The following is an 11,696-nucleotide window of genomic DNA, read 5'->3' on the forward strand; positions in this document are numbered from 1 at the left end:
CCATCACCCAGTTACCCTTTCCCCCACCCACCTCCCCTCCAGGAATCTCTTATGGTTTGTTTCTCTCATTTATTTTGTTTTTAAATTTGTCTTATTTTCCCTCCCTTCCTCTATGGTCCTCTGTCTTATTTCTTAAATTCCACATGTGAGTGAATTCATATGATAATTGTCTTTCTCCAATTGAGTTATTTCACTTAGCATAATACCCTCTAGTTCCATCCAGGTCATTGCAAATGCAAGATTTCATTTTTGATGGCTGATTAATATTCCACTGTTTAGTTTTATATTTAGATTTCCCCTATTCTGTAGATTTGACAATACAGATATTATAACTGAATCCGTGCCAGTTTTCCTTTTGTTCTATTTTATATTTCCTACATCTTATTTATTTAAATATTTTAAAATATTTTATTCATCTATTTAGGAGAGAGGGAATACACAAGCAAGCAAGGGGAGGAGCAGAGGGAGAGGGATAAGCAGACCCCCCCCCCCACTGAGCCCTAGCCCTACATTGGGCTAGATCCCAGGATCCCAAGATCATGACCAGAGCAGAAACCCAGAGGCCAGTGCTTAACCAACTAAGCCACCCAGGTGCCCCGTTTCCCACATTTTAAATATCGTCAGTTTCATTTTAGTGACTTGGAATGTCTTTTTTTTTTTCTTTCTAGTTCATCTAATCAACCCCCCGAATGTTCTACTATTCTGTGACTTACTGGAAAATTTTCCCAGAAAAGAATTTTTTATCTTTTCTTTTCTTTTTTAAGAAGAAAAAAAGAAAGAAAGAAAGAAAGAAAGAAAGAAAGAGGGAGTCTCACTGCTCTGTGCTAAGGTTCAGCCACCATCACCTCCTTGTTTACCACTAGGCAATTAAAGAAAGAGCAGATCACTCTCAGGGTAGTAAATGTCCATTGTGTCCAGGAGTTTTCTGTTCCACTCCTGGGTATGATATTACAGTAGAGTTGTGAACTTCACCAGCTGGAATAGAGTGGGAGAGGAACTCTCCCACTGGAGTCTGGATTTCTGCTTAGGTATTCCTGGGTGGGAGTGGGAGAAGGAGAGAACCCTGGACCCAGAGCCTGCAGGGGAACCGTCTTGCAGGTGACTTCAACCTTGATGACAAAGGAGGATGAAAAGGAAAAGTAATTTCTCAGGAACACTGGCTTCCCCTACTTCTATTAAATCTATTGGTACCATGGGAAGCAATTTCAGAAACGTCCAGTCTGTAGTTCTGAGGCTTTAAAATATTTCTAACCCTTTCATTCTCAGCGTAAGTTACCCAAAAGATATATTTATTTTAGACATAGATTTCTGAAAATGAGTGCGCACAGGGCTGCGACGATGGTGGATTCTACTCAGAGAACTTCACTTCCTTATCTTTGTTTTATTTTGTATCTGTTCCCCTTTACTAATACAGTTTGCTTGGATGTCGTCAGGACTCTTATTTAAACATCTGATTTTGAAATTAATAAAGGCCAAACTCATTAATTTTTTGAAGCATCACTTGAAATGTGCAAGAGCTTTTTCTCAAGCCACCACTTTTCTCACTGTCAGGGCACAAGCATTCGGAGCTCGCTCCCTGCTGTTTCTAAAGGGACCCCTTGGGCCTCCCCACTTCCCACAGCTTCAGGACGGTTGCTGTCCATGGTCCCAGAGCTGCGTTTCTCTGCAGGCTCCTGGCAGGCTCGGCTCCTACTTCTGCTTGTCTTGGGTTTGCTTTCTCTTATATCCATGCTGTCTAAATTAGCAGCATGAAATTCCTGGCGAACAGCATTCCGCTGAGAGAGAAAGACGCCCTTAAGGGGAACTTTTGGAAAATATGGAAGATCCTGAATCTGTTAGTACAAATTATTTCTTGGCTTTTATTCTGACTTTTAATTTAAGCTGTGCCAAATCCATACTCTTGATGACTAACTTTATAGTAATTCATGATATCAGGTAGTGGAAGTCCTCTACTTTTATTCTTTTTCAAGATGACTGTGGTTGTCCTATGTCTAGGTTTCCATAATCATTATAGAATTATCGTGTTAATCTCTGCAAAAAAAAAAAAAAAGCCCGTTGAGATTTTGACAATTCATTCATTTCACTAAAATAATCAAAGATCTTGATAATTAGTGAGAAAATATGGGTTCCTTGTCTGAGTTCTACTGGTAACTAGGTGAGTAATATATTTGTGAGTTGGGTGTGTCTTAGGGCTTAGGATGGCCCAGCGTACTCTCCAGGCTCTGTCATTTACTAGCTGTGTGATATGCACAAGCTATTTTAAATCCAGGCTTATCTGTAAAAACAAGGCTAATAATAGCACCCAGTTCATAAGTGGTAGTAAGGTAGACGAGTTCCTGTATAGAAAAAATTTTCCCTGGTTTTCGATATGAAATATTGACATTTATTTTGAAAGATTTTCTGATTTTCCTTACATTTTCTCTTTAATTTCAATTTAATTTTAAATTATTATTACATTTCTTAGCTTTAGATTATTTTTAAATGTTTTCTTATTTTCCAAATGTTTTGCTGACTGTATTTTAGAATTTATATTAAGCCTAATTGCCTTATGATCAGAGAAGATACTGTATGCTTTTAATCATTTGTAATTTGTAGGGACTTGCTTTATGACTCAAAATATGATCAGTATTCACAAGAGGTCCACTTGCCATTGAAAATAGTGCTTTTTCCTCAGTTGCTGGATGCAATAGTCTACGTATGTCCTTTCGGTCTGATTTGCTGATTGTGTAATTCAAATCTACATCATTATCAATATTTTGCCAATTTGTTTTGTCATTTGCTGCTAATTGCTGATTTATCCCTATATTCCTCCGCCTTTTCTTATATATAATATTTTTTTTAGATACACACATATTTAAAATTGTTATATGTTCCAGGCGAATCAAATATTTTATCATTTTGAGGCAACTTTCCTCATTTAGTAATTTTTTCCCTTGACATCTACTTTGATATCAAAACTGCCATTTCAATTTTATTTTGGTTTGTGTTTAAGAAATACTTTTTCTATTCATGTTTTTTAAAATTTATTTATTTTCAGAAAAACATTATTCATTTTTTTTTCACCACACCCAGTGCTCCATGCAAGCCGTGCCCTCTATAATACCCACCACCTGGTACCCCAACCTCCCACCCCCCGCCACTTCAAACCCCTCAGATTGTTTTTCAGAGTCCATAGTCTCTCATGGTTCACCTCCCCTTCCAATTTACCCAAATTCCCTTCTCCTCTCTAACGCCCCTTGTCCTCCATGCTATTTGTTATGCTCCACAAATAAGTGAAACCATATGATAATTGACTCTCTCTGCTTGACTTATTTCACTCAGCATAATCTCTTCCAGTCCCATCCATGTTGCTACAAAAGTTGGGTATTCTTCCTTTCTGATGGAGGCATAATACTCCATAGTGTATATGGACCACATCTTCCTTATCCATTCATCCGTTGAAGGGCATCTTGGTTCTTCCATAGTTTGGCGACTGTGGCCATTGCTGCTATAAACATTGAGGTACAGATGGCCCTTCTTTTCACGACATCTGTGTCTTTGGGGTAAATACCCAGGAGTGCAATTGCAGGGTCATAGGGAAGCTCTATTTTTAATTTCTTGAGGAATCTCCACACTGTTCTCCAAAGAGGCTGCACCAATTTGCATTCCCACCAACAGTGTAAGAGGGTTCCCCTTTCTCCACATCCACTCCAACACATGTTGTTTCCTGTTTTGTTAATTTTGGCCATTCTAACTGGTGTAAGGTGATATCTCAATGTGGTTTTAATTTGAATCTCCCTGAGGGCTAATGATGATGAACATTTTTTCATGTGTCTGATAGCCATTTGTATGTCTTGATTGGAGAAGTGTCTGTTCATATCTTCTGCCCATTTTTTGATGTGTTTGCCTGTTTCATGTGGGTTGAGTTTGAGGAGTTCATTATAGATCCTGGATATCAATCTTTTGTCTGTACTGTCATTTGCAAATATCTTCTCCCATTCCGTGGGTTGCCTCTTTGTTTTTTTTTGACTGTTTCCTTTGCTGTGCAGAAGCTTTTGATTTTGATGAAGTCCCAAAAGTTTATTTTCGCTTCTGTTTCCTTTGCCTTTGGAGACGTATCTTGAAAGAAGTTGCTGTGGCTGATATCGAAGAGATTACTGCCTATGTTCTCCTCTAGGATTCTGATGGATTCCTGTCTCACGTTGAGGTCTTTTATCCATTTTGAGTTGATCTTTGTATACGGTGTAAGAGAATGGTTGAGTTTCATTCTTCTACATATAGCTGTCCAGTTTTCCCAGCACCATTTATTGAAGAGACTGTCTTTTTTCCACTGTATATTTGTTCCTGTTTTGTCGAAGACTAATTGACCATAGAGTAGAGGGTCCATATCTGGGCTCTCTACTCTGTTCCACTGGTCTATGTGTCTGTTTTTATGCCAGTACCATGCTGTCTTGGTGATCACAGCTTTGTAATAAAGCTTGAAATCAGGTAACGTGATGCCGCCAGCTTTATTTTTGTTTTTCAACATTTCCTTAGCGATTTGGGGTCTCTTCTGATTCCATACAAATTTTAGGATTATTTGCTCCAGCTCTTTGAAGAATGCCAGTGGAATTTTGATCGGAATGGCATTAAAAGTATAGATTGCTCTAGGCAGTATAGACATTTTAACAATGTTTATTCTTCCGATCCAAGAGCATGGAATGGTCTTCCATCTATTTGTGTCTTCTTCAATTTCTTTCATGAGTGTTCTGTAGTTCCTTGAGTACAGATCCTTTACCTCTTTGGTTAGGTTTATTCCCAGGTATCTTACGGTTCTTGGTGCTATAGTAAATGGAATTCATTCTCTAATTTCCCTTTCTGTATTTTCATTGTTAGTGTATAAGAAAGCCACTGATTTCTGCACATTGACTTTGTATCCTGCCACGTTGCTGAATTGCTGTATGAGTTCTAGTAGTTTGGGGGTGGAGTCTTTTGGGTTTTCCATATAAAGAAACATGTCATCTGCGAAGAGAGAGAGTTTGACTTCTTCATTACCAATTTGGATAGCTTTTATTTCTCTCTGTTGTCTGATTGCTGTTGCTAGGACTTCTAATACTGTGTTGAACAAGAGTGGTGAAAGTGGGCATCCTTGTCTTGTTCCTGATCTCAATGGGAAGGCTGCAAGCTTTTTCCCATTGAGGATGATATTTGCTGTGGGTCTTTCATAGATAGATTTGATGAGGTTCAGGAATGTTCCCTCTATCCCTATATTTTGAAGCGTTTTAATCACGAACGGATACTGGATTTTGTCAAATGCTTTTTCTGCATCAATTGAGAGGACCATGTGGTTCTTCTCTCTTCTCATATGAATTTGTTGTATCACATTGATTGATTTGCGAATGTTGAACCATCCTTGTAGCCCAGGGATGAATCCCACCTGATCATGGTGGATAATCTTTTTAATGTGCTGTTGGATCCTGTTGGCTAGGATCTTGTTGAGAATCTTAGCATCCATATTCATCAGTGATATTGGTCTGAAATTCTCCTTTTTGGTAGGGTCCTTGCCTGGTTTGGGGATCAGGGTAATGCTGGCTTCATAGAAAGAGTCTGGAAGTTTTCCTTCTGCTTCAATTTTTTGAAACAGCTTCAGGAGAATAGGTGTTATTTCTTCTTTGAAGGTTTGGTAGAATTCCCCAGGGAATCCATCAGGTCCTAGGCTCTTGTTTTTTGGGAGGTTTTTGATCACTGATTCAATCTCGTTATTAGATATCGGTCTATTCAGGTTGTCGATTTCTTCCTGGTTCAATTTTGGTAGTTTATATTTTTCCAGGAATGCATCCATTTTGTCTAGGTTGCTAAGCTTATTGGCATATAACTGTTGATAATAACTTCTGATGATTGTTTCTACTTCCTTGGTGTTAGTTGTGATCTCTTCCTTTTCATTCATAATTTTATGAATTTGGGCTTTCTCTCTTTTCTCTTGGATTAGTGTGGCCAGTGGCTTATCGATCTTATTGATTCTTTCAAAAAACCAGCTTCTAGTTTCATTGATACGTTCTACTGTATCTCTGGTTTCTACCTCATTGATCTCAACTCTAATCTTGATGATTTCCCTTCTTATGTGTGGAGTTGGTTTGATTTGTTGTTGATTCTCCAGTTCTTTAAGGTGTAGAGACAGCTGATGTGTTCTAGATTTTTCAATTTTTTTGAGGGAGGCTTGGATGGCTATGTATTTTCCCCTTAGGACCGCCTTTGCTGTATCCCATAGGTTTTGGACCGAAGTGTCTTCATTCTCATTGGTTTCCATGAATTGTTTCAGTTCTTCTTTGATCTCCTGGTTGATCCAAGCATTCTTAAGCAAGGTGGTCTTTAGCTTCCAGGTGTTTGAGTTCCTTCGGAAATTTTCCTTGTGATTGAGCTTCAGTTTCAAAGCATTGTGATCTAAGAATATGCAGAAAATAATCTCAGTCTTTTGGTATCGGTTGAGTCCTGATTTGTGACCCAGTATGTGGTCTATTCTGGAGAAGGTTCCATGTGCACTTGAGAAGAATGAGTATTCTGTTGATTTAGGGTGGAATGTTCTGTATATATCTATGAGGTCCATCTGGTTCAATGTGTCATTCAATGCTCTTGTTTCTTTATTGATTTTCTGCTTCGATGATCTGTCTAATTCTGAAAGAGGCGTGTTAAGATCTCCTACGATTAGTGTATTCATATCAATATGACTCTTTATCTTGATTAACAGTTTTCTTAAGTAATTGGCTGCTCCCATATTGGGAGCATAGATATTTACAATTGTTAGATCATCTTGGTGGATAGTCCCTTTAAGGATTATGTAGTGTCCTTCTGTATCTCTGACTACAGTCTTTAGTTTGAAGTCCAATTTATCTGATATGAGAATCACTACTCCAGCCTTCTTTTGAGGCCCATTGGCATGAAAGATGCTTCTCCATCCCTTCACTTTCAGTCTGCGTGTATCTTTACGTTCAAAATGGGTCTCTTGTAGACAACATATGGATGGGTCCTGTCGTTTTATCCAATCTGCAACCCTGTGCTGTTTTATGGGTGCATTTAGGCCATTCACATTGAGAGTGATTATTGATAGATACGTTTTTATTGACATTGAGTTACCTTTGAAGGTCTTTCTGTAGACTGTCTCTATGTTTCTGTTCAATGCTCCTCTTGGGATTTTTCCTCTTTTATAGAACCCCCACTTAATATTTCCCGCAGTGTCGGCTTGGTGGTTGCATAGTCTTTTAAGCCTTGCCGGTCTTGAAAACTCTTTATCTCTCCATCCATTTTGAATGTCAGTCTTGCTGGATAAAGTATTCTTGGCTGCATGTTCTTCTCATTTAGTGCCCTGAATATGTCTTGCCAGCCTCTTCTGGCTTGCCAGGTCTCTGTGGACAGGTCTGACGTTATTCTGATGGGCTTCCCTCTGTAAGTAAGGAGCCTCTTTGCCCTGGAGGTTTTCAAGAGATTATACCTACAATTATAATTCCTCAATTTGACTATCAGGTGTCGTGATGTTTTTTTGGAATGCATAATCTTGGGTGGAGACCGTTCAGCCTCTAGTACATGAACGCTGGTTCCATTCACGAGATTGGGAAAATTTTCATGAAGGACTTGTTCCACTATATCTTCTAGACTTCTTTCTTTCTCCTCCCCTCAGGGATTCCAATAATTCTGACGTTGGAACGCTTCATGGCATCATTTATTTCCCTGATTCTGTTTTCGTGGTTTCTAAGCTGTTTGTTCCAGGCTTCCTCCTGATCCTTTCTCTCTGTTTGTCTTCCAGATCACTAATTCTATCTTCTGTCTCAGTTACCCTAGCGTTGAGAGAGTTTAGATTAGATTTGAATTCATTGAGAGCATTGTGGACCTCCTCCCTGGTAGCTTTAAGCTCCGCCCTAACATTGTGAACATCCTGTCTGGTCGCTTTCAGTTCGGCCCTAATCAATTCTGTTTGGTCATCCATGGCTTTCTCCAACCTAGCTATTGCCTGGATAATTGTTAGCCTGAATTCTCTTTCTGACATATTGTCTATGTTGATAGCCGTTAGCTCTGTTGCAGAAGGTCCATCCTCTGTATTTTCCTTCTGTTGGGCATTCCTCCTCCTACTCATTTTTGTGGGAGATGACTGAACAGATGTAGCTGGATGTATCAACTCTGGTGCAGTCAAGGTGCACCCTGGAACACTTCTGAGCAATCAGGATTCCCCACCCAAACGAGAGACAAAAGAAAAGAAAAAGAAAGAAAAAGAAAAAAGAAAAAAGAGAGAGAGAGAGAGAGACAGGAAAGAAAGGGAAGATGAAAAAGAAGGTTCAGCCCAGATGGGCCCCAAGGTAAGATTTATGAAGTAGACAAACAAGAAGAGATAAAAAGACTGAAACAAGTATATGGCAAGAGAGAAAAAATACATATATATGCAAATAAAGAAAGAACCTTGTCAAAAAGAACCACAAGTGCAAAATTTATATGCTATCAGGACAAACACAAAAAACACAGAAACACTGGTGGAAGAAGATGGGAGATTTCTCATAAATTCTCAGTGTGTGCGAGGAAGGTTGTTTTGATTCTTCCTGGATGTATCTTGAAATCTTTGTTAAAGGACTCAACTTTCCTAAGATAAAGGGGATTAAAAATTGGTTTACCTATAGGGGTAGTATTGATTGGGGAAAGGGGATTACTTTAAAGTTTAACTCTATATGAATATTAGAGGATAAAAATGAAAAGGAAATAAACTAGACTAAACTAAACTAAAATTTTAAAAAAGGAATTCAAAATATAAAAATGCAAAAGAAAAACATAGGCGTATGTATCAAAAAGTTCAGGTTAGAAAGGTATGGAATTTGATGTACTGTACAGCTCGCTGGGATGGTAAATAGGTTAAAAAAATTACCTATGTATAAAAAAAAAAAAAAGAAAAAATATGAACCGGAATAGTGGAAACGAGTGAACAATAGTGAACAATACAAGTTTTCCTATGAAGTAGTGGTTGTTCTCTTGTAGTCCTTTTTTTTTTTTTTTTTTCTTTCTTGGTTTGTTTTCTGGGGGAGGGGCCTGCCACATGGGTTGCCAGTCAATGATGTTTCCTGAGTTGAGTCCTCCCGCCCCCCTCAAGGGGGTGGGCTCTGGGGAAACTGGCTTTTTTCAGGCTTTTGTTCTCTGGCGGTTTTTATGCTTGTTCACTTTTTTCCCTCTCACCTTGACCGCCTCTGATGGTTTTTGTAGTAGTAGAAGAAATCAAACCGCACCCAGATCTCCCTCTCAGAGAGAAGTCTCAGTCTGGGTGCAGAAGCTGAATAAATTCCCCCTTGGCCGCTGGCAGAGCAGGTTCCAAGTTGCAGACCCTGGGGGTGCAGGATCTTTTGGTCATACCCAAAGCCAAGGCAGTGGCAGCTGTTGGAGCTCCCGACTGCCAGAGAGGTTCCAAGCAGCGATTGCACACTGAGATTTTGCCGCCAGCCCGGGCTGGAAGTGCCCGGCTTGCGCGCACCTCTTTCAGAGGTGGCTATGGGTCGGGCGCGCATCTGGGGCACTGAGAACCGGGCACTGGTCCGCAGGCCCCAGGCTGGGCTTTTGCGCGCCTCTGGTAGGGGAAGGCATGGCTTAGGCTTTGAAACAATGGCGCAGGTCAAAGAGCGCTGGCCAGGCCTTTGTAACTCAGGGGAGTGTGAGGGACTTGCGCGCGCATCTGAAGCTTTGTGGTAGGGCTAGCGCGCGTTCTGCAGACCGGCTCGGCTCCCATCCCCTCACAGAAACTAGAACCCACGCATTCTCGGCGCGCTGGCGGCTTAGGGACCAAGAGCGGTTTCTCCGCTGCACTCTCTCTGCCTCAGCGCCGGGGAGGCTGTCTGGGACCGGGGACTTAAGCCCCTGTCCCTAGCCGCCCCAATTCCCACAATTTCCCCCCGCGATCCTTTGTTCTTTTGGAGTGCTTTCAACCAGTCTCCAAGTTAATGCTGGTCCCCAGATGCAGGGCACTCTCGCTCGTATTGGGGTATTACTTTCCAACCAGTCGGTCGCCTCTGGTGGCTCCCTCCCCCTTTTGTTTATCTTCCGATATCAGTCTCCCCCCCCCATTCCCATTCTGCTTTACCTGCCCACTGGTGTCTTCTGCCCCTGTAGAGATCCAGAGGTGTATAATTCTGATCTCAGGCTGATTTCATGGGTGATCGGAGTTCTTTGGTAGGTAATCAGCTCACTTTGGGGTACCGGCTGAAAAGGCGCCTCTACCTACTCCCCCGCCATCTTCCCCTCTATTCATGTATTTTTGATCTGTCTTCTTGTGTTTTAGATATATCTCTCCTAAATTGCATATGTGTTTTATCAGTCTTAGAAGCTTTGTCTTTTGAGTTATCATTCCTTTATATTGAATATATCTGTACATTTGAATACAATCGAAAACCCTAGTATATAGTCTCTATTTTTCTTGCTTTTCTGTATTCTTTTGTCGCTCCTCTCTTAACTATGATTTCACTTATTGGAGTTTGGAAAATAAGCATAGTGCATGCTATGATTCTTCCAGAAATTGTTCCTGAGGTCACAGCATGCGTCCTGACTCATCAGAGTTGAACATTACACATTCACCTTCTTCCTGGGCAATGAAGGGATGTTAGAACACTTTAATTCAATTTATTCTCCTCATGTCTTGCAGTTTTAACTCTGCCTACAATATAAACGTTATGAAAATAATAATTGATGGTCAATATTTACTTTAGTTAATCTCTATAGTCATCATTTTCATTCCTCCTGCATCTCAAATTTTCTACTTAGGATAAGTTTTCTTCTGACTGAAGAATAGCTTTAAGTTTTTCCCGTAGGTCAGATCTGCTGAACTATTTCAGCTTTTGTTTGCTGAAAACACATTTTTAATTCCCCTTCCTTTTTGAAGGGCATTTTTGCTGCAAAGTAGGGTTCAAAATATTAAAGATAGTATCCCACTAACTTTAGGCTTTATTACTCTTTTGAAAGTAATCTTTGACTGCTTTTGTGATTTTTTTTGCCTCTTTTCTCTCTTTTCTTCCATATTCCTCTCATTTCCATTTTACTTAGATTTTTTTTTTTGTTTCAATTTATCTTTATATTCTGGCCTGGGTATTTTTTGGAATTCTTGACTCTGTGCATCTATGCTTGTCATTAGTCTTATAAAGTTAAAAGCCATTACATATGTTAGGAATTATAACTGTATCCCCTAGGCTTCTTACCCTCTCCTCTGTGTTTTTCATCCTTTTATTTTATGCTTTCTTCTAGATATTTTTCTCCTGCTATTTTATCTATTTCACTAATTTTCTCTTCAAATGTCTCTAATCTTCTATAAACTGAGTTTTTAACTTTAGTTATTAAATTTTTTATTTCTATAATTACATTTTATTTTTTTAAAGTAATCTCTAAGCCCAATGCTGGCTCAAACTCATGACCCCTAGATTAGAAATTGCATGCTCTGTTGGCTGAACTAAACAGATGCCCCCGTATTTTATTTTTAACATGTATTTTTTTTCTAGTTTTATGCAGAAATATTCAATCTTGTGTTTCAATTCCTTGACCATATTAAGAAGACTTACCTTAAATTCTGTCTAATAATTCCAGTGTCTTGAGCTCTGTAGATCTGTTCTAAACACTGCATGTTGTTTCTGCTGGTTCTCCTTCATGTAGTACTGACTCCTACTCTGATTTAAGTCTTTCTTTCTGTGGGGTGGGAGGGTCCCAAGAATTGTATTTGAAATTTGTAGAAA

The sequence above is a fragment of the Neovison vison genome, chromosome 4 (assembly GCF_020171115.1).
Source record: "Neovison vison isolate M4711 chromosome 4, ASM_NN_V1, whole genome shotgun sequence".
Lineage (NCBI taxonomy): Eukaryota > Metazoa > Chordata > Mammalia > Carnivora > Mustelidae > Neogale > Neogale vison.